The sequence below is a fragment of the Sylvia atricapilla genome, chromosome 2, assembly GCF_009819655.1.
Source record: "Sylvia atricapilla isolate bSylAtr1 chromosome 2, bSylAtr1.pri, whole genome shotgun sequence".
In the NCBI taxonomy this organism is placed as follows: Eukaryota; Metazoa; Chordata; class Aves; order Passeriformes; family Sylviidae; genus Sylvia; species Sylvia atricapilla.
Genome location: NC_089141.1, coordinates 25,333,826 through 25,356,942, shown reverse-complemented (window position 1 = coordinate 25,356,942; position 23,117 = coordinate 25,333,826). Strand labels below are relative to the sequence as shown.

The 23,117-nt window shown below is 43.1% G+C and overlaps 1 protein-coding gene across 1 annotated transcript in view; it reads right to left on the bottom strand.

The window, feature by feature from the left end:
- The window catches only part of TSPAN9 (tetraspanin 9), a 168,966-nt gene extending 146,197 nt beyond the window's left edge, over positions 1-22,769 (bottom strand). The window contains exons 1-2 of the mRNA XM_066341060.1: positions 22,675-22,769; positions 12,864-12,907 (exon numbers count right to left, since the gene is read on the bottom strand). The gene's annotated coding sequence lies outside the window, so the exon portion shown is untranslated. The remainder of the gene's footprint in view (positions 1-12,863; positions 12,908-22,674) is intronic.
- Between the last annotated feature and the right edge of the window lie 348 nt (positions 22,770-23,117).

Here is a 23,117-nt window from a genome sequence, read left to right as displayed (position 1 = left end):
AAACAATCGATCATCTATTTCCATAACCCAAGTTGTAAGATAAGCAAATATTAAAATAAAAGAAATACTGCCTTTTATAATTCATTCTATTTAAAACAAACTGTTTATATATAAGCATGGCTGAAAAAAATCTCCTTTTCTTCCTCAGGCTCCACACATAAATTTTAACTTGAGTTTAATTAGCATGCAGAAAAAGGAAAGCTCAGAGGGAAATCTCTGGAGGGTTCTTTACCAGCAAATTCAATGCAATCTCGAGCACCAATAACAAAATAAAGTTCATATGACAAAAAAAGTGAAGTCCTAAAAATGTTAGGTCCTGATAGAAGAAGGGAGGAATGTTCTAACAGATAAGCTAAGTTTCAAATTGTATTTACTGCTGGCTCATGGTCAGCTTGTCATCAATCAGACAGAGCTGTTTTCCAGAGGATCAGCATGAACTGGAGCACGAACCAGGTATTCTTGGAACACATTCCTGTGCGTATGCACATGCCGTGGATGAATGGAACCAGTCAATACAAGTTAGCCAGTGACAAATAATGCCTGACCAACTGGTTGTGTGGACAATGGCAAAGCAGCGGATGTGATTTACCTCAGCAAGCCTTTTTAACAGCCTGGATTGGTGGGCAGTTAGGTGAAAAACTGCTTGGAAGGTTGGGCTTGAAGAACAGTGGTTGAAGTGTCATAATCTATGCTGGGGGCCAGCAATGAGGAGAGTATTGGATGGGTCTGTCTGGAGGCTGGTCCTGTGCAACACCTTTGTCAGTGACCTGGAGAAGGTGACACAGTCCTTTTCATCAGGGCTGCAGATGACAGCAAACTAGTGGATGCAGACAACAAGCTCCAGGGCAGAGCTACCATTTTGAGGAACCTAGACAGGCCAGAGAAACAAGCTGCCAGGAAAGGACCTCTGCTGAAAAGGATTTGTGGGTACCAGTGGAGACGGGGCTAAAAGGGACTCAGAACTGCAATGAAGGTTAAAACCTTACTGTACTGTATCCACAAAACAATACACAGTAGATAATAGAAGTGATTGTTTTCTTTTACTCAACACTGTACTAAACCCAGTTCTGAGCCTCCAGTAAAAGAAAGTGTTGATCAAGGCTGTGGAACTGTTGGAGTGAGGCCAGAGGAGGCACATGAAGATGATCAGAGGGCTGGAGCACCTCTCTGATGAGGACATGCTAAATGTTTGGGTTCTTCTGCCTGGAGAAGGTTCCAGGGAGACTTTATAAGATGTTCCAATACCAAAAGGGGGCGTGAAAGTCGGAGAGAGACATTTTACAAGGGGGTGCACCAACAGGACAAAGAGGGAAGCTTTCAAACTGATGAACAATCAACTAAGATTAGATAGAAGAAGTTTTTTACAATGACAGTGATAAAACACTGGGACAGGTTGCCCAGGAAAGGAATAGATGTCCCATCTGTGGAAACATTCAAGCCAGATTGGACAGGGTTCTGAGCAATCTGGTCTGGTTGAAGATGTCCCTGCTCATTGCAGGGGGCTGGATTAGATGGCCTTCCAACCCAAACTATTCCATGAGAAACCTGAGCAAGTCCTGCCAAACGTCACCAAGTTTCTCAGTGAATTAGAGCTCTGAGTCTGTGAGGAAAGGGTGATTAAAATGGGCTGTCTTCATTTATGAAGGCTTTGGAGGAACACAATGGCAGACTTTCAATTCCCAAGAGAGGATTACCAAGAACACAAGCCAAGCTTTTAATGAAAGTATGAGGTAGGACAAGAGACAACTGAAGTTGCCACAGAACATTAAAGAATCACTGGTCTGAAGTACTGGAACAGGTATCTGAGAGACTGTGGTATCTACATCCACATTGATATTCAAGAACTATCTGGACAATATCTGAGCAACCTACTCTGAAGTCAGCACTGATCTTATTTTAAGTAGGAGCTGGGCTAGATGGCCCTGGAGGTCCCTTCCAAGTTGAACGGGTCTGCAAGCGACATCACCTTATAAACCTAAGTACACAGGAGTCTGAGGTATCATGGATTCAATGCCCTTTCTGACAGTAACATCACAAACTCCAGTATGTATTTTTTTGTTTATTGTTGGGTGCTCACTACTCTGAAGCTACTAAATCTATAAATGCAGTGTTATAAAATGGTATTTGAAATGGCTTTAACATTTGACATATGCCTATCCCAGGGCTTCCTGCACCATACAATGCACAAGGAGTGCTGGCCTATGTTGGCAGCACTGAGGAATGTTTGAGCTGCTTCACCCACAGTTTATCTGCCTAATTAGCAGCATTTGTTTCAAGAAAATTTAAAACAGTGTCCCCACTCCCTCCATATGCCTCCCTCAGAACAAACATATTGATATGGGTACCAAGATGCACACGGTCATATAGACACAGGCTTTTAATCAGGCTGGAAGCAAGCCCTTGGAAAGTTTCCACGGCACAGATGGTGACCCCTGGCCTGTATATCACATCTGTAGTGCCATTGTCCTTACCATGTCTGCTCCATAAGAGCCACCACTGGCACGAAGGCTGCCAGTTGTAGAGTAGTGTCAAGTATCTGATCACAGCAGTCAATGATGGGGCCTAGACTTAATACCATTATATAATCTGGACTAAAAATTCACGTCAATCATGAGTAAACTTGCTGACACAAACTCTGAGAGCAGCAATAATCCAGCAGGGCCAAACCAAATCACTGCCTGGAATGCAGTCTGATGTAATACTTGGCTTCACATTGCTCCCATGACTCTCAGTTACACATACAGATACAGTCACCCACATTACACAGCTACTTTTGTTGAGCAGTTTTGTGAAATCTGTCAAAAAATTCAATGCTGTTCACACCAGTATCAGCAGAAGGCATTACATCATAGTAAGCACATTGGATCTCTGAAGCCCAGTTTTATCTTCGGGAAGACAAATACAGTTTTAAAACACAGAATGATGTTTTAAGTATTTGATAGGCATGTCAAAGTCTCTAAAGTTCACCAGAGCTCATCAAGGACAGAAGTTTCAAAATCACTATGGTCAGCTACATACTTTTGGCAGTGCTGCTGCTCTACACACATTCTCAGCACGGTAATGCAATTCTGCAGCATGGGCATGCTCAGATACCACAACTACCACATGTGCCATCCTTTGGGAATCTCTGAGTTAATACAGCATCTAGTCTGGCATCCATCCACTTTCACAAAACAACTCATCTAACCCAATTTCCCATCATCTTTGTTAACTGTCCCACAGCTGTGGGCAGAAAAATTCCCCAGGGGATTGCAGTCTGTTTCTTTTCTCTCTCTTTCCTGACACTCCCATAAAATACACTCTGGTTTCACGACAAAGGTACTGAAACTGGAGGAAAATGCCTCCATTTTTGCTGACTAATAAGAATGCCTCTGATCAGATGTGATGACCTTCCCATGACACGGTGACGGAGGCATGAGCTGTGCTCCTGCAGTACCAGAAGTTCACTGGTGCCCACAGATTTCCTGTTTGTGGGCGCCATGGTCAGACCAGAGCAGAGGCACCACAACACACAGTCTGCGGGTGCTGCACTGAAGAAAAGGTTACATCATGTGCAGCCTTGAACAGGAGTGCTGTCCTCAAACAGGACAAGAACCTCAGAGCAGTCGGTAAAAAGAAAAATCATTCATACTTGAAAAGCCCTGATTGAACTTAATAGGTGGATAATAGCCTTAAGAGCTGAAACCAAGTTTTAATATCCCATGCCAATTAAGAATTCTTGTGTATTATATTTGGTATTCACTACCTAACTGTAACCCCAAACTGTTTTAAATGCACTAAACTCACAGCCTCACCATCAACCCTGATGATGACTTCTACAATCTATAATAAGGACATGATATATGAAAAGAACCATGCAATTTTCTTGGGATTCCCATCTTTGTGTTTAGGTGAACCTCTCCTTCTTTCTTTTAAGAATCTTGGGAGACTACTAAATTAAAAGATAGGATAGCATGCATAATAATACTGTATATTTTCAATCTTAAGTATTTCACATATTTGTTCCAGTTAGGTATCCACAGAATTATTATAAAGGAAATAGAAGAGCCTGAGGTGAATTAGCAGATGTTATTTTGAAACAAGAGTACACAAACAGATCTGCAGCCTCACTTAAACTGAGCGCAGAGAACAAAAAGTGGACAAAGGCACTACAGTATTTTAACGTATATGAATGCTGAAGATTAGTCTTTTTCTCTCTCTCTTTACACACCCTCCCTTAGAAGAGAAAATTTCCATGCCCAAACTACTTTATGTCTTTCCACATCCTGCTACATCGTCTCATTCATCAAAGGTTCATCAGCCTCATTTAATATATTTCAAGTTGGGTAGCTTAGGATGCTTTAACAAACAGGAATTTGTCTAAGCTTGGCTGGATTCCCTCAGCTGCACCCTCATCCACCAGTTGTGGATGACTGGTACTAGCCAACTGTACAGCACTGTTCCTGAACAAGTAACAATTGTTAAAATAAAAAAATTAGAGTTTAGGCTATGTATTGTTCTGGGCTACTATCAAAGGAAGCACTCGCATGAAAATACAAAAGCAGGAAACAGTAAAGAAGTACACTTTGTGGTACCAGCTCTTTGCCAGCTTCAGTCTTCATTGCGTACTGTATCACACCAATAAATAAAAGGTGCACTGTGAGCAGCTTTAAAGCAAAAACAAATGACAAAAAACCAAACCAAAACCCAAACCAAACAAACAGCCACCCCTCTGCTCCAAAAAAAAACACCACCACACAAAAACCAAACCCAAGCAGACTGAAGACTAAAGCACTAAACAATTGTGACAAGAAAAAAAATCTTAACAAAGGTCAATGCTGTCCCCGAGACAACATTTTTATTTCAGCTGTCAGCTTTGAAAGCCAGATATATACAAATGCCAGTAAATGCAAAAGGTAAAAAATTAGTACTCTTACACAGATATACTCACTGTATTTTGTAATTTGTAGAATTTTGTAATATATAGAATTTCCAGAAATTCTATTTTTTTTTAATTATATACCAAGGTTATAATAGCAAATCACAAGGAAGAATACCATTTTTAATAGCATGCTGATTTACTTATACAAAACTGCAAACATTAATTTTCAGTTCACTTCTAGAGTCCTCCTCCCATCTTGCATGTCTCTGGAATGGCCCAAAGAGCACCAAGGTGTGGTCAGACAAAGAGCACACCTGACATTTCTTCTGTGTGAGGCTCCCAGACAAAAATCAGCTCTTGGCAAATCTTTAATTTCCAGTAGGTGAACAGAACTTAAAATCAATTTAAGAGCAAAACAAACAGGCTTGAAGATGCATGTTTCAAGCAACACTGTTTATAAGGCTGTAAGTTGAAATTGCATAGTGACCATTAAAAATTTTAAGATCAGAACAGTTGAGAGGAAAGCTAATGTCTTTAGACACAGTTTGATGAGTGAAGGTATGGGTGTTAAGCCTTTGGAATGGGTCTTCATGTCTCTACTGACTGTGGGCAGCCCAGAGAGCTTGGCTCCTGAAACAGAGAGAGGGGTCTGCACAAGCCTCAGCTTCTGAGCTTTGGGGTAAAACAGTAGGTTTAACGGGAGGAGGATGTGCTGGGCAGTTCAGGAAGGCTGTACCTTCCCTGTACCTCAGCAATGGGGAAAGGAAGAGGGAAACATGTGGCCGGGATTAGAGGATAAAAGGAGGCTGAGCCCTCTGGAACCTCAAGAGAGAAAACCCCGCGGGTGTGTGCCCCAGAGGACTTTCTTCCCTTATTTGAATAAAGCTGAAGGACTCTCCTCTCTCCTTTCTGGACATAAATCTCTGGTATTTATGGATTTTCCTGATACAGTGAGCAAAACATACACATCACAACACGAAGCCTTCACTAACTTCTTCCTGATTGTTTCTATATTCTTTTTGATACACACAAAGCATGTAAGAAACAAGCAGTCTGCTGTCAAAGCATACAACACTTAAACATAAATTGGACCCATAAACACTATTTAGGTTAAAAATAAATCCCTGGAGAAAAGATAAACTAATTGTAGACGTTACATTTTTTTAAAATATGCTTTTAAAAAAGAAAACATTTTAAAATCAAACCATGACATCTAAAATTACCTAGTTTTCTGTTTCCACATTAAACTGCATGAACACTTTCGAAAGATTTAAAAAATTATTTTGACAAAAAGATACTCATCATGATGCAAGTTCCGCTGAGCAATTTGTATTAACATACCTATTTTCAGCAGTTTTATGTGACAAATCCATCATCCTTCAGCTTGTTTAGGCTGAGAACAATCCAAAATAACTACAGTGTCAACGCTCTGTGTGTGAACATTCATTTCAGAGACAGAGTCCTTTGCAAAGCCTGATTGTGCTTTAAGCTTACTTTCTTCCCAATTTCAAACTAATTTTTCTAATAATTTCTCAGTAAGGAAGAGTCTGTGCTTTTGCAACTGCTCCACACAAATCTGTATTATCTGTCCTGCTTAGAGTCACAGGCACTGAATTCCATTTCTGTTCTTAGTCATGCTTGGCTCACTCTCCATGCCCACAGCATCTCCCGTCACTCTCAGCACTGCTAGCAATGTACAGTCAAGCCTGACCTAATGTGCTCCCCTGGAAGAGAAGGCAAAAATAAACACACAAAGATGGACCAAATGCTAGCAACCCTGGGTTCAAATTTTACTCATCCTGCATAGCATCAAATAGAAATGTTTGCAGCTTCACCGCCTCCTGCAGGGTCCATGTGACAGGCTCTTGTCAGTTCGTGTGTGTTTCAACTTCCATCTGACCTTACTGCCTGGCTTTGCTACTGAATACTTTATCAAGCCCCAAATAGGTTTTATCAAGTCTCAATCCAATCAAGTAATTAAATCAGGTAAGGTTCTGGAATTTGCTTGATGCAGACCATTTAGAAAAAGAAGTTTCCTGAATGAGTTACTTCAGGAGATCTGTGCATGAGCCTCTGAAATCCACTACTGAGGGCAAACTGAGGAAATACAATAGGCTTTCCATCTCTCACATCTTGTGCTCTGTATAGCAGCAGAGCATTTATGCCATAGTTTTCCCATTAATAATGCTGCTTTGTGTTAGCTGTCCTCACATGCTGCACACCAAATTCTAGCTAGCCGACTATTTGTTCCCAAAGTCCCGCTTTTTCCTTCTCAAACATTGCTGGAGAAAGGACTTCAAAAGAGGAAACATCCTACAATACTAGGTCAATTAATCTCCGTGTCAGCCTGAGGGCGGTACAGAGGCAGGCAGAGGAGCAACTGGCAGGATGGCAAAGATAAAGCAGCTGAGTAGCACAGTTCAGTCAGGAACAGCACAGGGCTGAGCACGGGCTGACAGCCTCCCAGTACTGCCATGGCAGGAGCACAAAGCAGGAGAGTGATTAATCGGCTTGACAAAAAGGGAAAAAGACAGGATTAACCGCTATTGTTGATACCTACATGGATCCCCAACTTTTTTTTTTTTTTTTTTTTTCCAAAAACACTGAACTTGGCTTGGAAAATGGGCTTGGAAAAAACCTTGGCGATGACTTCTACAATCAATAATGATACACTGCAAAAAAAGTAGCAAGTGTATTAGGAATACACTTCTATTCCTCTGCTGGGGGAAACCTACCTGCCTGAGAGGCACTCAGCTGCTGGAAAATCCGCAGCAACTGAACCAAAGTGCCAAGAAACACATTAGTAGAGAGAAATTTGATATTGGCTCTGGAGAGGGCTGGCTGAAAAGTGCAATGTTTTTTTTCCTCAGTGGCATCTCTAACCTCTGTGATACTACAGATGCTTCTGCTGAGTGACAGCAGTATCCCTTTGTAAATGATGGGGCAGATTCCAGGGCTACTAGCAAGGAAAATAATGCAGCTCCTGAAATTCCCACCTATGCCTCCCCACATGAAGCCACAGATTTTTCTCCTACACTGGAAGAAACTATTCCTCTCGTAATCCCTGAACAATTTCATGCAAAAAAAAAAGAAAAAGCAAAAAAAAATCTACAGATAATCCAAGGTTTGGTACTCTGGTAAGATCAGTTCCTTGGCTCCTTAAGACAAATACACCTAACCATTCACAGTCTCTCCGGAGCTCAGCTGCACAAGTGTGATATCCACCAAGTAGACATGAACACTTGGGTCAACAATTTAAACACAGCAGCCAATAAATCAGAAATCAAAGTGGGTTTGAACTGAGCATATAGAGACTCTCCAAAAAATGTTTAAGGTCTGATAACAGTAAAAATGAAAACTACTGCTTTAAGAAATTTAGTTTAGTTCACAGTTGTCCAATGGGCTACCACAGGAACACGTACATGGCACGATTTAAAATGAGGCTTTTTTATTCTGTCCCAGAGAAGAGACAATACACTGCACACAACAAAACAGGTACCATGAACCCACTCAGCCCAGAGAGATGGACTCTGCAGTTCCTTTCAGGGGCTGCCATGCCCAAGAACTGCTCTGTGGTAGGCAGCTGTGGATGGATGGCAGCTCGGCAGAAGCCTGGTGACAGGCAATAGGGACCACAAGCTAAGTAAGAGCAAAAAATTGTGCTCCAACACATCTCTCCATGCCTTCTCTCTCATGACAAACAAGTCAGAGACAGCCTCACCCTATCATTCATAAGGTGAATTGGTTATATGTGTGACTGAATACTCAAGTGAAAATCTTTCTCCATATTAAAAAACTTATATAAAAATCTATCCATGGGAAACTACCACAAATCTGATATTCCAAGGGAGCAGAAGTAACAATAAAACATGTTAATTAATGATAGGGACAAATATTCCAGGTTCAAGTAACCTGAGAAGAACCAGTGATTAACTCAACAGTATCTCTGGGACAAATAATTTTCCTTTCCCCATAACTAATTTATCTTTTGCCAGTGGGGTGCTCTCATACATGGAGATTTAACTTTATGGCACATTACAGTTTAGCTGTATCATATTACTTAGCAACTTACAGGAGAGGATCATTTACAATTTTGCCTCAAGGCTTCAGAATCCAGCTTAAAACAGACTCTGAAAATGAAATTACCCTGACCTGGCCAAACGCCAAGCTCAAGGCCACTGCCCACAGCAACTTTCTTTTCCTCAGGCTACCTTAGCAGAACTTCTAATAATGTTCCTGAAGATGCGGCCTAACATTATCCAATTAATTGGATAAGCTCTTCTTACAACAAAGAGCAGAGACTGATGCCAAGTAGTCATTCAAATCAGACATCAACCTATTGGCCCAACTACGGAACACCTGAGCATGTTTCAAACATTTTACAAATACATGCCTTTGGCAAACAGGGTCATCAAGTTATTTCCATGACTGTAAGTCAGTCAATGTAAGTTAACAAGACCTCTTCTCATACTTCTCTTTCTCACCTTGCATGCCTGATCTCATTGTGGATTAAATTTTACAGCCTGTGTTTGTTCAGTAGGTCCCAGGTCCTCCCCTCTGTGCCTCACTCTGCTGGGCACAGTATGAAGACCTTGAGAGCAATGACCCTGCTCACAGTCCAAAACAAACCACACAAATGGAGAACAGCCCTGCCCCAATGAGGTACCCAGGATCACCCCAGAAGACCTCTCAGTCCACCACACTGGTAAGGCACAGTGACAACTTGTTCCCATACAACAGCACCTTAAACATCTAAAAACCATTATTCAATATATACATGTTAAAATGTCCATCTTATCTAGAATGGCTGCCAGCCAAAAACAAACCATCACAAAGCATCTCACACGCCCTCTTTGATTTCATTACACATCAGTATTTTCCAGACATTTAAAAATCCCCACAGTATGTGCTGGTTTTAGGATATAGCTGAAGATTGTCTTCACTATTCAGTCTGGGTCTGAGCTCTCTACTGAGCAGTTCCCTACAATAGCTTTTGTAATAAACTGTATTTAATTTTGAGGGATGAGTAGCAGCATTTCACTCAACTTCAATACCACGCATCAGCAAGGCATTCAATCACTTTATTTTAACAACAATTTGTTGTTCAGATTCTAGAAATTCAAGTCTGGCAAGCTTTTTAATATGCATGAGTAGGTTTCATAGAAAGCAAAAAGCACGTTTCCCATTCTGCTCAGCATGTTCAAGTCCCATCTTCTTTGCAGAAATGGACCACTTGGAAAGGAAAATCCTTGAATAAATACAAAAGGGTATCTGAAATCCAGTAGCTAGCACTGATAAGCAAGGTAAAGAAACGGGGGTAATTTCTAAACCTCCATTAGAGATAGGATACTAATTTTTCAATTTGCTGTGAAACTGATTTCAGAAACCTAATGGAAAGGGGGGAAATTTCATATTACCAGGCATGCAAGAAAAATGTTTGAAATATCCTATTTATCTTCCCTCTCTAAGGGATGTGAATTCTTTTGTACTCCTTGATGATGCGAATCACAGATCAGCATTCTGGGAATCAAGCCTATTCCCATTTACCAGTGTAATATGATCATTTAGCATAATTAACACATGATATTTCGTTACTGCCACGGACTTGGACCATATCTGAAATGTAAATATTTGCCAAACTGCACATCCTAGTGCCCAGTGCTACACAATGGTGTAACTTAAGACACTCACTTGATTTGCTGTCTCTTCTGGGAGCAGAGTTAAGGCTGCTGTGGGAATTCTCACTTTCATAGCATGAGGCAGCTTAAACATTATAGATGATGTTACATTAATTTCTGCAGTATCAAATTTTAAAGGTGTGGAAACAAGATGAAAGAGCTCACAATGCAGCAATCATTTCAAGTGCCACAAGAATGAATAGAAAGAAAAGTCCTGGAACAAATAACAACTATTTCCATCTTCCCCAACTATCTTTTCCCTAGTGTACTCCATCACCCAGCTCTCCTAGGACACAGTAATCAACAAACCACCACTCTGTGTGATTCAGAGCATGGCACACATGCAAAAGGTAATCAGAAAAATCATTGCAAGAGATAAACACCCAGCAGCCTTATGGAGAGACATTTTATGACCAAGCCAACACTCTTTATAACAATCTTAAATTCTACAGCATGAAATTTCATAGGTTCTTTATCTTACATTACTGTTACATTGTGTTTCATCTACTACAAATACAGATGTTACCTGTGTCAATCCCTAACACCCCCCACCTATCTTTTCATTCTTACAACAGAAATATCAGGAAGCTATTCATATCTGTACTGGTTTTGGGGTCAGTTTTCTTCACGGTGGCTGGTATGGCACTGTGTTTTGGATTTGTGCTGAACAGAGGGTTGATAATATAGAGATGGTTTTGGTGGTGGTGAGCAGGGCTTACACAGAGCCAAGGCCTTTTCTGCTCCTTGTATTGCCATAGTGAGGAAATTTGGTGTGGGAAACTGGGAAGAGACACAGCAGGGACAGCTGACCCCAAGTGACCAAAGGGATATTTCATACCATGTAACATCATGCTCAGCATAGCATGTGAAGGAAGAAGGAGAAAGGGAGGAAGATTGGAGAGACGGCTTTTGTCTTCCCAAGTCACCATTATGTGTGATGGGCCCTGTGCTCCTGGAGATGGCTGAACAGCTGCCTGCTCACTGGAAGCAGTGATTTAATTCCTTGCTTTGCTTGTGGCTTAACCCATGAGTTTACCAGCTTTTACCCTTTCAGTTCTCTCCCCAATCCCGTTGGTGGGGGAGTGAGTGAGCACCTATGTGGGGCTTGGATGTTGGCTGGAGTTAAACCACAACCATGTCCAATATCAAATGCACAGATTTTAATGTACAGATAGTTCTACACCTCCAATTACTGATTTTTCTCTTGGAAACACACAAGTCCTACAACTGAAATTTTCCACAGCAGTCAAGACAACAGAACTATTGCCTTGACATTGAAAACCCTCTAAGGATATTTCCCAGTTCTCTCTTAAATAAACAGCTTCTCTAAGTCAATGCATCTCTGCAGTATCCCCAAGACTGAGCTATTGAGTAGCATCACTCTAATGATGATTTACACAACGGTAAAGGAAAGCTTCAGCATTCCTTTCTCGTAGTCTCACCTAACGTTCTTAGCTTTTCCCAGTGGCAGGGAGATTCTTTCCCTTCACAGACCATAATCTCTCATCACTCATCCCAAAACATACAACAGTAGATGTTCTTTGCCTGCAGCTGTCATGACAAGTTTTACACAGCAGCACAGAAGTATGAAACAGTTCTTGGCAAGCCAAGTACAAGAGTGGACTATTAGCTCTCTGTTGCTCTCACTGCCTGGATTTATTTATCATGTGTGATAAAACACATGCATTCAGCAGAAAGGTGGATCACCTTGCTCTCCCTAAAGGAGCAAAAGTTGCTTCTTCTACTGTGTCAGAAACTGAATGAAAAGTAAGCAGTGCCACATCTTCCACTGGCTCCGAGGCAAGGTTAAAACCCTAAACACAGAGAATGTAAAAATACAAAGCAATGGGCCTGTACTAACACACCTAACCCCAGGGTAGCCCTGGTTTCCTCCAAGATGAGTCTATTTTTGTAAGCCTGTTTATAGAACTGCCCTTGCACAAAAGGGTAAAACTTACATGGACTAACAAAAGTGCCCTCAGTAGGAACCTTGCTTCATTTTTCCCTGCCTCCTTTCCCCACAAAAGTCACAGACAGGTAAGAAAACAGACGAAGAGGAATATTTGCATATAATGAAGGGGATTATTGTCCTCCTCCGTTACATTTCCTTTAATACTTATGACAGCACTTGGAGACAATCCCAACAACCACCATGTTACTCTGGACTCTCAGCATTTGTGGCAAGAAAATAACAGATTACAAAAAGGTTTTATAAGGACTCAGTTCAAAAGTTGGACCAACTCATCTTCCCTTAATGTCAATGTGAGCAGTATTAAAGATAAGACTTAACGACTCCAAGAATCCTTCACAGAGATCTTACTTACTGAGGTAACTGGATGTACACCAAGGAAAAAGTTGCAGACCAAACCTGGAAAGAAGAAGAACAAAATGAATTGTTTTGTTCCTTGGACCCACTTCCCAGCACAAACATAATCAGCCTAGGAGGACAGAAAGAAGAGATTTAGGGAGATTAAAAAAAACAAACAGGAAAAGGTATATCAAATTCCACCTGCTTCTGAACAAAAGGAGTAAGTCTCAACACTGGTCTCCAGGGCATAATACACTGATTTGATCTGGACTCAAGTTAAAATTACAGCAATAGGCAAAATATTAAAACAGACTTAAGGAAACTAAAGGGAAAACAGAGATCATGGAGAAAAGCAAAAGCTGTGTGTCTATTAAATCAGAATACTAGTCAGAAAAATCCAGTGCTTCTATCCCTTGGCATTTAGGTCCCCCATTATCACCATGACTCCTGATGACCTGCTTACAGCAGCCAAACTGTTAAGAAATTAAGCAGGACCCTTCCTCACAAACTCTCCTCCAGTGGCCTTGCTTTCTGAACAGTGTCCCCTTTGCTTCCAGTACAACAAAGAGTCCTTTACTTCTAGGACAACTGCTGAAATCAAAACCATAGAAAACCACACAACCAGAAAGCACCCCACCTTCTCCAAATCATACTGGAGCTTTCAAGCCTGTAACAGCACCACCCCAACGTCAGAAGGGTGCTACAGTGAGCAAAGTGAGATTAGTATTTCCTTCAACCACATGGAGGAAAGACATGGAATAGTGCCATCTCCACTGTTTAAAAGCCCATCAATTTTGCAGCTGCAAAGAAAAAGAGAAGTACAGACTAACTATTTTTTAAATTGTGATTATTCACCAAACTTGGTCAATGGAAATGTTTCCATCATTCCACTGCTGTTGATTGTGAAATTAATGTTTTCCCTTTGCCTTCTTCACTGTATCAAGTCTTTGTCCTCTTCACTAAGAAAATGAAACATTGCTGTTGATTTCACAGTCTGTTTACTTAGGTGCTTCAGCACAGGGACACTTCAAGAGATCATACACATCACTCCTATACATCTTTGTTAAAGTGAACTAATGCTGTAAGAATTCATTTCCAATATCAGTCTCCACAGCAAGCACTTGCAGGCATCCACCCAACCTAACCCAGCTCCTCAGTGACACACGTGACAACTTCAGCCACTGAAGTCCTCACGCTGAAGTCAAGGGTAGCTAAACAATAACAAACAAATAATAAAATTTAAAATTATCTTTTTTAAAAAAAATCAAAAGTTAAATTAGCCAAGATTCCCACAGTTCCATTGTGTGCACGTGGGCTAGTTAGTCAAACTGCTGTAACACACAATATGCTGTCAGCTACACTTATAGATGAACTTTCTTCACCACTGATCTAAGCCATTTATGAACACAGCACAATCTGTAGCAAAGGCAGAAATGGTCTGAGAGGAGGACTTCAAGTCATATTATCCTGTAAAACAGGTAGCAGTCCTAACCATGTCAGAGGTGCACTGACTGGCTTGACAAAAGCCAGTTTTACATAGTAAAATTAAGAAAGGAAAATTAAATGTCTGCAAGAAAACTCTTAAAAGAGGTCTTGTTGTTGGCCGAGGCAAACATTAATAATAAAATCAAAGAAACAAGACTCTTCTGACAGACCAGAACTGATAAGATGAAAATTCATGAACCAGAACTGAAGAGCTCACTTCATGCTCCCCACAGATTCACTACGTGGCTTGGGTAGGTACAAGATTGTTGCAAAAACTGGGATGCAAGGAACAGCCACTCTGCAAATCCTTCAAAAACTTGAATCTTTCAATGTGTTTTCTACAAGGGCAGGGAACTGTACTCAGCAGCCAGACAACCTGTTCAACCCACAGTTCACAGCAGAAGAAAGTAAGGAGACAAGTCTGCCTTCCAAAGCAGAAGTCTTATAACATGAGGCCTAACAAAACCTCGAAGAAGACACTGCTGATCTTTTCTCTTCTAGAAAGCTCAGTGATGGGTAAGCACTTATATCTTGCTAGGTACATCACCACACCTCTCCCTTAAACTAAAGCGTTCTTGTCACTCAGTTTCTCAAACCATGGCCCAAGGGCAAGCAAAGTCTGCTTTTGTAAATAGGTGCTCTGGACCAATGTCATCTTCACAGCTAAGCACCTACTTTGGTTGCCCTTGGCAGTTTCAAGCTTGCCATGGAGATATTTTGTACCTGAAGTATGAGTGCATTTTATGAATAAAATTAAAACCTTCAGCTCTACCCACTTACAGATCTTTGAAACAGAAACTGGACTGTCCAGTGATACAAGCAGAAATAGTCTGGTAATGATCTTCTACTAAAGACTTAAGAAGAACATGGAGCAATAAACATCACTTCTCAGTACCTCTTAAAAGTAAAGGAGGTGGATGACTCGGCACCTTCAAAACAAGTAAGGGCCTCAAAAAGATTTTGATAAATTACTTTCAAATTTTTAAAGCAGAGAAACTAAAGAATACTTGCTAAAGCAGGGAGAAAGATGAAGATTCCTAAATGAAGCAACATTTCTCTTTAAAAAGCCCTTTAAAATCTTCAGAAAAAAACACCAGCATATCTAAATGACTTGGACCAATTTTGTTTCCTTTTTGTGGTTTAATGTAGAAACACCAAGGAAGAAATGGACTAAAGACAGCAAAATTGTTCTGCTCTTACCATAGAATGAACTTCCTCAGCTCTTCAAAGAGGAACTGACAGAGAACAGAGTAAGAAGGAAAAACTGAAGACAGAGCTGTGTAAACCAAGCTATGATGAAACACAAGCAGGACTTTTTGTCTTCATAAAAGAAAACAAGAGGCAATAGAGGTTGCTTGGGTGTCCCTGGAGAGGAGGCAACTGAAGATGGATTCTTCAGGGCAACTGACTGCTTTAAGAAAGATAACTTAAGAAATTATTTTAAGAAAAACAGAATGAAAAGGAGAGAGTTTCTTGCTTAAGTCTTGGAAGGTACTTTGTGGTGACCACTCACCAGGAAATGGTCCATCAACATGGAACTTAGAAAATTGAAAGCTGTCCAGATGAATTTACACTGGTGTGGGAACTTATGACTGTTCTCATTTCCTCCTCCTGGTTCTCCCTAGAAAATTCCTTCTCTACTTCATGGTCCTTTCTACTTTGCCTTCCATATAACTAGAATAGAGCACAGATCCAAAAAGCTCCTGTTCTCAATGAAGTCTCTTCCTCTACAGATAATCAAATCACTCTATGGATCACTGGTCCCGGCAATTACTTTTACCACAGCCTTCACATCCTAATCTCTGACCATATTCACCTGAAATACTGCCCCAAGTCTTCCCACATGAGACAGAAGAAATTTCAGTGTGTATTTAGCTGATCTTCCAACCTGAGTAGGTGTGAGGGGAATATATTGGGAATTTTCCCAGAGTTGCAGTTCTTCCCCCTTGCTCTTCATCTTTGATGACACCCAAGAGCTCAGCACTAGGTGTCTGTGCTATTTATATCTTCCCTATAGATCCCTCTGCTACTGTCCACAGTGAGCCAGGTTCTATGAATGCAAAGTCTTGCCAGTCCTGCTGCTTTCTCCACTGCTGGGAAACAGATCAGCAAGAGCTTTTCTGATACTCAGAGCCACTGTTACTTGGCAAAACTTTGTAAGACAGCACAGCAGCACTGGAGAGATCCAAAAGCTCTCAAGTATGAAAGAAAAATCACTTAATTTATACTTGGAAGATTTCCTTTACAGGCTTTTAGGCAAGCCATTTAGGCTTTCATTTTACAAGGAGACATGCTCCCATCTGCATGTCAGTATGGGTCTCCTCTACAGCCAGAACCATTATCCCATTTCCCTAATGGCATTTTGTCCACATGTATATAAATACATATAAACAATACTGTGCAGACTGTCCTCCAGCAGAAACAACATACTAGGCATTCCCAGAACACTGCTTTCAATCCTTCACAACTTCAGCTGCACTTTCTTCAAACAAAGTCAGGTAACAACCTTCATTCACATATGGTTACAGTCTTAAAATAAAATGGAATGCAAAGCTGATTTGTGGATAAGTATATATTTACAAAATCAAGGAAATGTTTAAAATAAAGCTGGATGAACACACTGGGCAGAGCCACCCTACACTGAACTGTATGCAGAGTTGTGGCTAAAACACAGCAGTAGAGAAACAGAAAGGGAAGTATGCTTTCAAAAGCATTCTTGAATTATTTAACCTTTAGAAATGTGCAAATGAAAACAGAAAGTCTCCTTGCCTGTGCTCAACGTTGAGTTTGGAGTACAGCTGCCATCACCATAAATGTGATTGTCAGCATACGCCAGAAGGCACTTGAGGAGACAGCACTGACTACCCAATTGCACAGGACAAGTCACTGGGTTCTTCTCACCAACGTCCTAAACCCAGGATTCCTTCAACTTCAAGCTTTGCCTCACTCAATCCTTCAGGTCAAATGAATCTAATTAAGAGTGAAATTAAGGGACACCAAATATAGGAGAGTTCACAGAGCCCTCTGCTCTCTTGCACTAATCCCTGTTCCCTAGCACAGTCTCAAAATTTTGAGCTAAGTCTCCTTCAAACCTGCTGACAGGGTGTGACATTTGAGCTCTTTGTTCAGCGTACCACCTCATCCTTCCTTTTCAGCCCTTCCTCCCAGGGGAGGACTGCAGATTTCCTCTCCCTTAGCCTAGTGCCTTCTCAAGGCTTCTGCCTTCCCACACAGTCCCCCCTGATCTCCTTCTCCAGTCTAGCCCTGCCTCCTGCCCAGACACACCACACGTGGATAATGCAGCTCCTGTGGTCCTGTGCCTGCATGAGGTTGATATATTCCATCACACCCTCCCTGTGAGCTTACACAGACCAATCCAAGCACTTGTAAATCAGTGAGGATGGCCCAGGGTGAAGGCAGCTCTACTTGGGCAGTATCAGGGTAGAAACTGAAGCCCAGTTAACACACTTCAGCTGATTCTAGAGACATACAGTGACTCGGCCTCAAAATATCATCAGCTTTTCACGAGTTAATGCAGTTTGTTTCCCCTTTTGCACTTGCAACAGGGATCATGGGAATAAGCACCCAGCTATTAGTCACTTCCACCTTCAGAAATATCAGGCATTAGAACAGCATGACAGCGTCTGCATTAGAAAGGAGAACTCCGACAACAAAAGGGAAAAGCGCTTTCAAAAAAACTTTAATAAGTTTTCCTGTTATATCTTTTGAAACAAAGATTAATGCAAACTTCAAATCTTTTAAATGTATGGTACTACTCCAGTGTTATCATAATATTACAACATCATATTCACATCACTGTAAAGAAATGCTAAGCTTAATTAATACCTTTGTCCACTTAAAGACTTACTGGAGCATATGTTTATGATATAGTCTGCCCCATCCGCCTGGAGGTATCCCAACAACATGCCTGTCTGTTTTATATTTTTGATTTTCAAAGCTTTTCAACAACATAATTTTTTCACCCCTCCTCAGCAGGCAAATACATCTCACTGGCATCAAAATACAGCTCATTACCTACTCAGGATCCCACATTTCCTATCTGTTCTTTCTTCCATGTGGAGCACAGTCAGATACCTCCTTTTTTACTGGGCTTGCAGACAGTAACACCTTGCAGCAGCTGGGCTTTGCCCAAAGATCATGCCTCATTCTACAAACTCTAGCCTTCAAGGTTTATTTTTTGACAGCAATAAATGCAAGTGTTTGGAATACCATCGGAAAACAGAGGGAAAGGTGAGATAGGGCTTGAAAGACATTTAAGCAACAGTGCTGTCCAGCTGTATTAACACTTAACTCAGAGAGGCATCACCCTCCCAGAAACACCTGGGCAATGAGCAAAGGATCCAGCATCTCTCACTGGAGAACAGAGTCCAGCCTCATAACAAACACACCACAGAAAACATGTCACTGGTCCACAGAAAGTGACCCACAGGACAGATTTGGTGCGGTTTTTTTCCCAGGAAACACAGCACTGACATTCAGCAATGCATGTTTCATTGAGGGAGGCTACAAGGAGCAGCAGAAACAGCCTCTGGAAGTCAGTTTTAGGCGATCAGGAGAGAGGAAGAGGAAGTGCAGAGTGCACTAGTGATACCTGTAGTCTCCAATAAAGTATTAAATTGTTAACCCCTGAGTAAAATATATTGAAGTTTGTATCTTCCCAATAAGTACTTCTCCTCAAAATTAAATTCCAACATGCATTCCACTGAGCAAAGAGATGGACCTTCCTGAGAACATCCCTACTTTTCCACAATTTCACTGCCATGTAGAGAGGAAAAGAAATACCTGTTTCTGATCCGCTCACGTTTTCTGGGTATTGCTAAGATGGTCTCACCAGGATTGACTCAATCCTAAGGTCTGCTAACAACCACAGCACAAATAGGGAAATGATCTGCTGGTCCCAGCATGTTTATTCTATTTTCTAGAGAGTCAAAGAAGACAACCCTTAGATAAGAGCTGTTCCCTGGTCATACACTGTCTTTCCCCAAGTTCAGCACCATGCTTTATTGTCATCACACTTCTCACATGAAATTTGAAAGACTGTGGTTTGATCTATTCCAGAACACATCTTGAAATGATGTCACACCAAAAAGGCACTTTTGTACTTTGAGAATCACTGAAGGAAAGAAAGTTTACAAACACAAACCGTTCCCCCACCCACGCACCTTCCCAGCATAAGCTGCAAGCATAGTGTGGAAATTTTAATTTAATTTCTTTTAGCATCTTAGCAACACATCAGCATCCTAAAACCTTCCTTCATTTCTTCATCTGGGGTGTTTACAAGTATTGCCATTGTTTTACAAACCTCCTTCCTTCTGAGACCAAATGGTTGCTTGATCTCAGGGTCAGAGAATTCATGTTGGAGCAGGTCTGTGGGGGCTCCACCACACTCTACCGTACACAGGGCCACCTATGAGGGCCCAATAGGACTTTATCCACTTTGGCCTTGAAAACCTGTGAGGACAGACATTGCACAACCCCTCTGGGCAACTTGTTCCAGCATCTGACTGTCCTCATTGCTGGAAATGACATCTATCTTGAACCTCATTTCAACTTTCCTTTGTTGTTCCTCACGCAGTCACCATGTACCAAAGCGAAGCTCTGTCTTCTTGAGAACCTCCTCTAAAATACCAGGTCTCTACAGGTCCCATCAAAGTTTTCTCTCCAACAGGCTGAACAAGCCTAGTTGCCTCAGCATACGATCCTCATGCTGTACCAGGGCTCTGAGGGCACTGAAAGGCCTTTAAATGCTCTCTTAGCCTCACATCCCCCCCGCCCTCTGCTCATGGCACCAGGGACCCCATTTTAGCTCTCTCTGTGACCTTCAGAGCCTGCCCAACCTGTGTCATGGCTCTGCCCTGCCTCCAGCCACATGTGTGAATCCTGGACCTCACTGATGCAGACCCTGACCTGAGATAATCGCTTCCTTGTCTTCTGGCTGCAGTCTTATTAAAATACTCCTGAGTGTTGTCAGCTGCCTTCCCTTCCAGGGCACAACACTGGCTCAATGCTCAGCTTCTTTAAGGCATTCTCACCTCTTTTTGTCATGCCTCAATAAATGCAGTGACATTCAAAGTAGAAAACTAACAGGGCACCAGCCATTTGCAAACAGCACAACTCTGAAATATGACAAAAGGGAAAAACTGAGATGGGTTTTCAATTGTAAAACCCAAATACCTCGGGAATATTAACATACTACTTCTAAAGTAGCAGTCACTCCTTCCAGCTCTCTCAGAGTAATACCAAAACAAAGTCTTGGACTCTCTAATGCAAACTTGCTAGTTTCACTTGAGACACAAATGTGAAAGTAACTCCTCCATTCAGTGCTGCTGCCTCAGTGTTGGTTTGCTATTTTAACGTGTGCTCTTCCTGTGTTTCACTTTTCTATTGCAGTCTTTTAGTTTGTGTGCTTGGGAAGACAGGGGTTAAACACTATAAAAATACACAGTTGTGACAGAAATACCCTCATGGACAGGCTGAGGTTTGGCATGCTTTGGAAGAAAATAACTTAAAATAGCACAGAAAGCAAAGACTGTGGGATATGCATCTCTGATAGCTACTTTCTGCTAAAATTACCAAAATAGCTAAGATAACCCTGATATTCACCATAAACCCTGTATCCTGCTCAACAGAGATGAAGAGGGCCATTCTAACCTCAGAGCTTTGCCTGAATAATGCAAATGACATTGCATTTGTTATGTCGTGACCCCAAGGTCTTCTTATGCAGATTTATTAATGAGAATTAGGTTTAAAGAAAGTGTGGGTACCCAAAACCAAATTTGCCACAAGTCTTACAGCCCCATTATAGAAAAGGCTTTTTCTGTAGGATTTGCAATTTGATCATGACAGGTCCAAAAATATAAAACGGAAAGATCTGGAGGAAGAAGCTATATTAGCTCCATCAGTTTTCATACTTGGAGCTCGGGAAAAATGCAAAATGGAAGCAAAGGACATAAAACTGCAAGGACTGATTTTCTTCCCTTGCTGTTCTCAACATCACATTGATAATTTATCTTTCGACATTCTAAACGTTATTCAGTGCCAACTTTGGCCCCACATTCCATGCCAACACAACTCATATGAATGCACACTTCAGTGGCTGCTCTCCTTTGCAGTTATACACCCTGGCTACAAAGGACTCCACTACCAGCTTAACAAACAAACCATTAAAACAATTTGTGGCACCTGTTACTAACAACTTTGCTACAGGAACACGTTATGGTTTGGCTTCCACAGGCAACGTTTAGGCCCATCTAGGAATGGGCCAAGAGCCCAAACAAACTGTGTGATTTGATTCCCATGGCTGTTCTAGAGAATATTTAACTTTCACCCAGACATATCCCAGGTGACTTATGCCTGTATCTGAAAGTAGGTTCAATGCAATCAGGTCGGAAAATCAGGTGCCCCACTCCTGTGGTTCAAACCACAGAACTATACAGAGTAAAAGCACAGAACAAAAGAGTTGATAAAAGGTTTAAGCAGAGAAATGCAGTTCACCCTTGCAGACTAATCTTTTCCTTAACACATCATCCCCATAGCACAGGTCCTCCGATGTGCCCATGACAAATCCCTGGAGCTGAAGCACGCCCGAGGGGCAGACCTCACAGAGCTCCCACCAGGAGCACGGTGGCAGGCGGATATCCAAGACTCGGCAAGAAAAGTTTCCAAAAGCTCGAACAGGAAAAGGCCCCGCTGGAATCAAGTTTTACATAAGAAGGGGGAAGGCAGGAGCCGCTGGCACCCCGTCCGCGGGCGGCACCGAGCGCTGCGGTCAGCCCGGGGCGGGACGGGCTCGCTCCCACACGCCGGGCGCTGCCTGCCCCTCACACCCGCCGCCCTCGGGGGTGCCACAGCACGGACAGCCCCCTGCCAGCAGCGCTGTCCCAGCGACGTTTGTCCCCCGGCGGCGGGGACAAACCCATCCCCAGCCGAAGCCATCCGCTCCCGTTGGATGCCCATCCCGGCACGGGCACCGCGGGCTCCCCGGCCGCGAGCAAGACCGCGCACGCAGACGCCGCTGGGCTCGCATCATCCCTCTGAACTAACTTTCCTGTTTCCGCAAAAATCACACAGGCACCGGGGGGGGGCGGGGGATTATTGTTTCCAGCGACACTCCTCACCCCTGCGAGCCACCCGCACCCCCGTTCCGCCGGGAGCCCGCCGGGAGCCCGCCGCTCCCCAGCATCTCCAGCGGCCGGCCGGCATCCCGCGCCCCCCGCCCCGCGCAGCCCCCGGCACCCCGCCCCGGGCCGCTCCTGCCGCCTCCCTGAGCCAGCGCCGGGAACGGCCCCGGGCCCCGCCGCCCCTCGCCCCCCGCGGCTCACCCGCGCGTCCCTGGGCCGGGCCGGATGGGGCCGAGAGCCGGGGCAGCGGCGGAGCTAGGGCAGGACACGGCCCCAGCTCCTGCCAGCGGAAACGGGAGGAGGGGCTCGGCGTTACCGAGCGGGGAGGAGCTGGGGGCGCTGCCCAGGGGAGGCTCCAGCCCCGCGGAGGAGGGAAGGGAGGGATGGAGGGAGGGAGGGCTGCTCGCCCGTTCCTCACCTCACCCGCTCCATCCGGAGCCCCTCTGGCAGAGCGCTGCCTGAAGCCCGCCCCGCTCCCTCTGCCGCCCGTGGGACCCTCCGGGAATGCCCCGGGATGAACGCCCGGCGCGCTCCCTGTGTCGGAGCCCTGCAGGCTGAGATAAAGCAGGCGGAACTGCAGCACCCCTCGGCTGCCCCCGGCCCGAGGCCCGCGGCCGGCCGTCCCCTCGGGGCTCAGGTAGGCG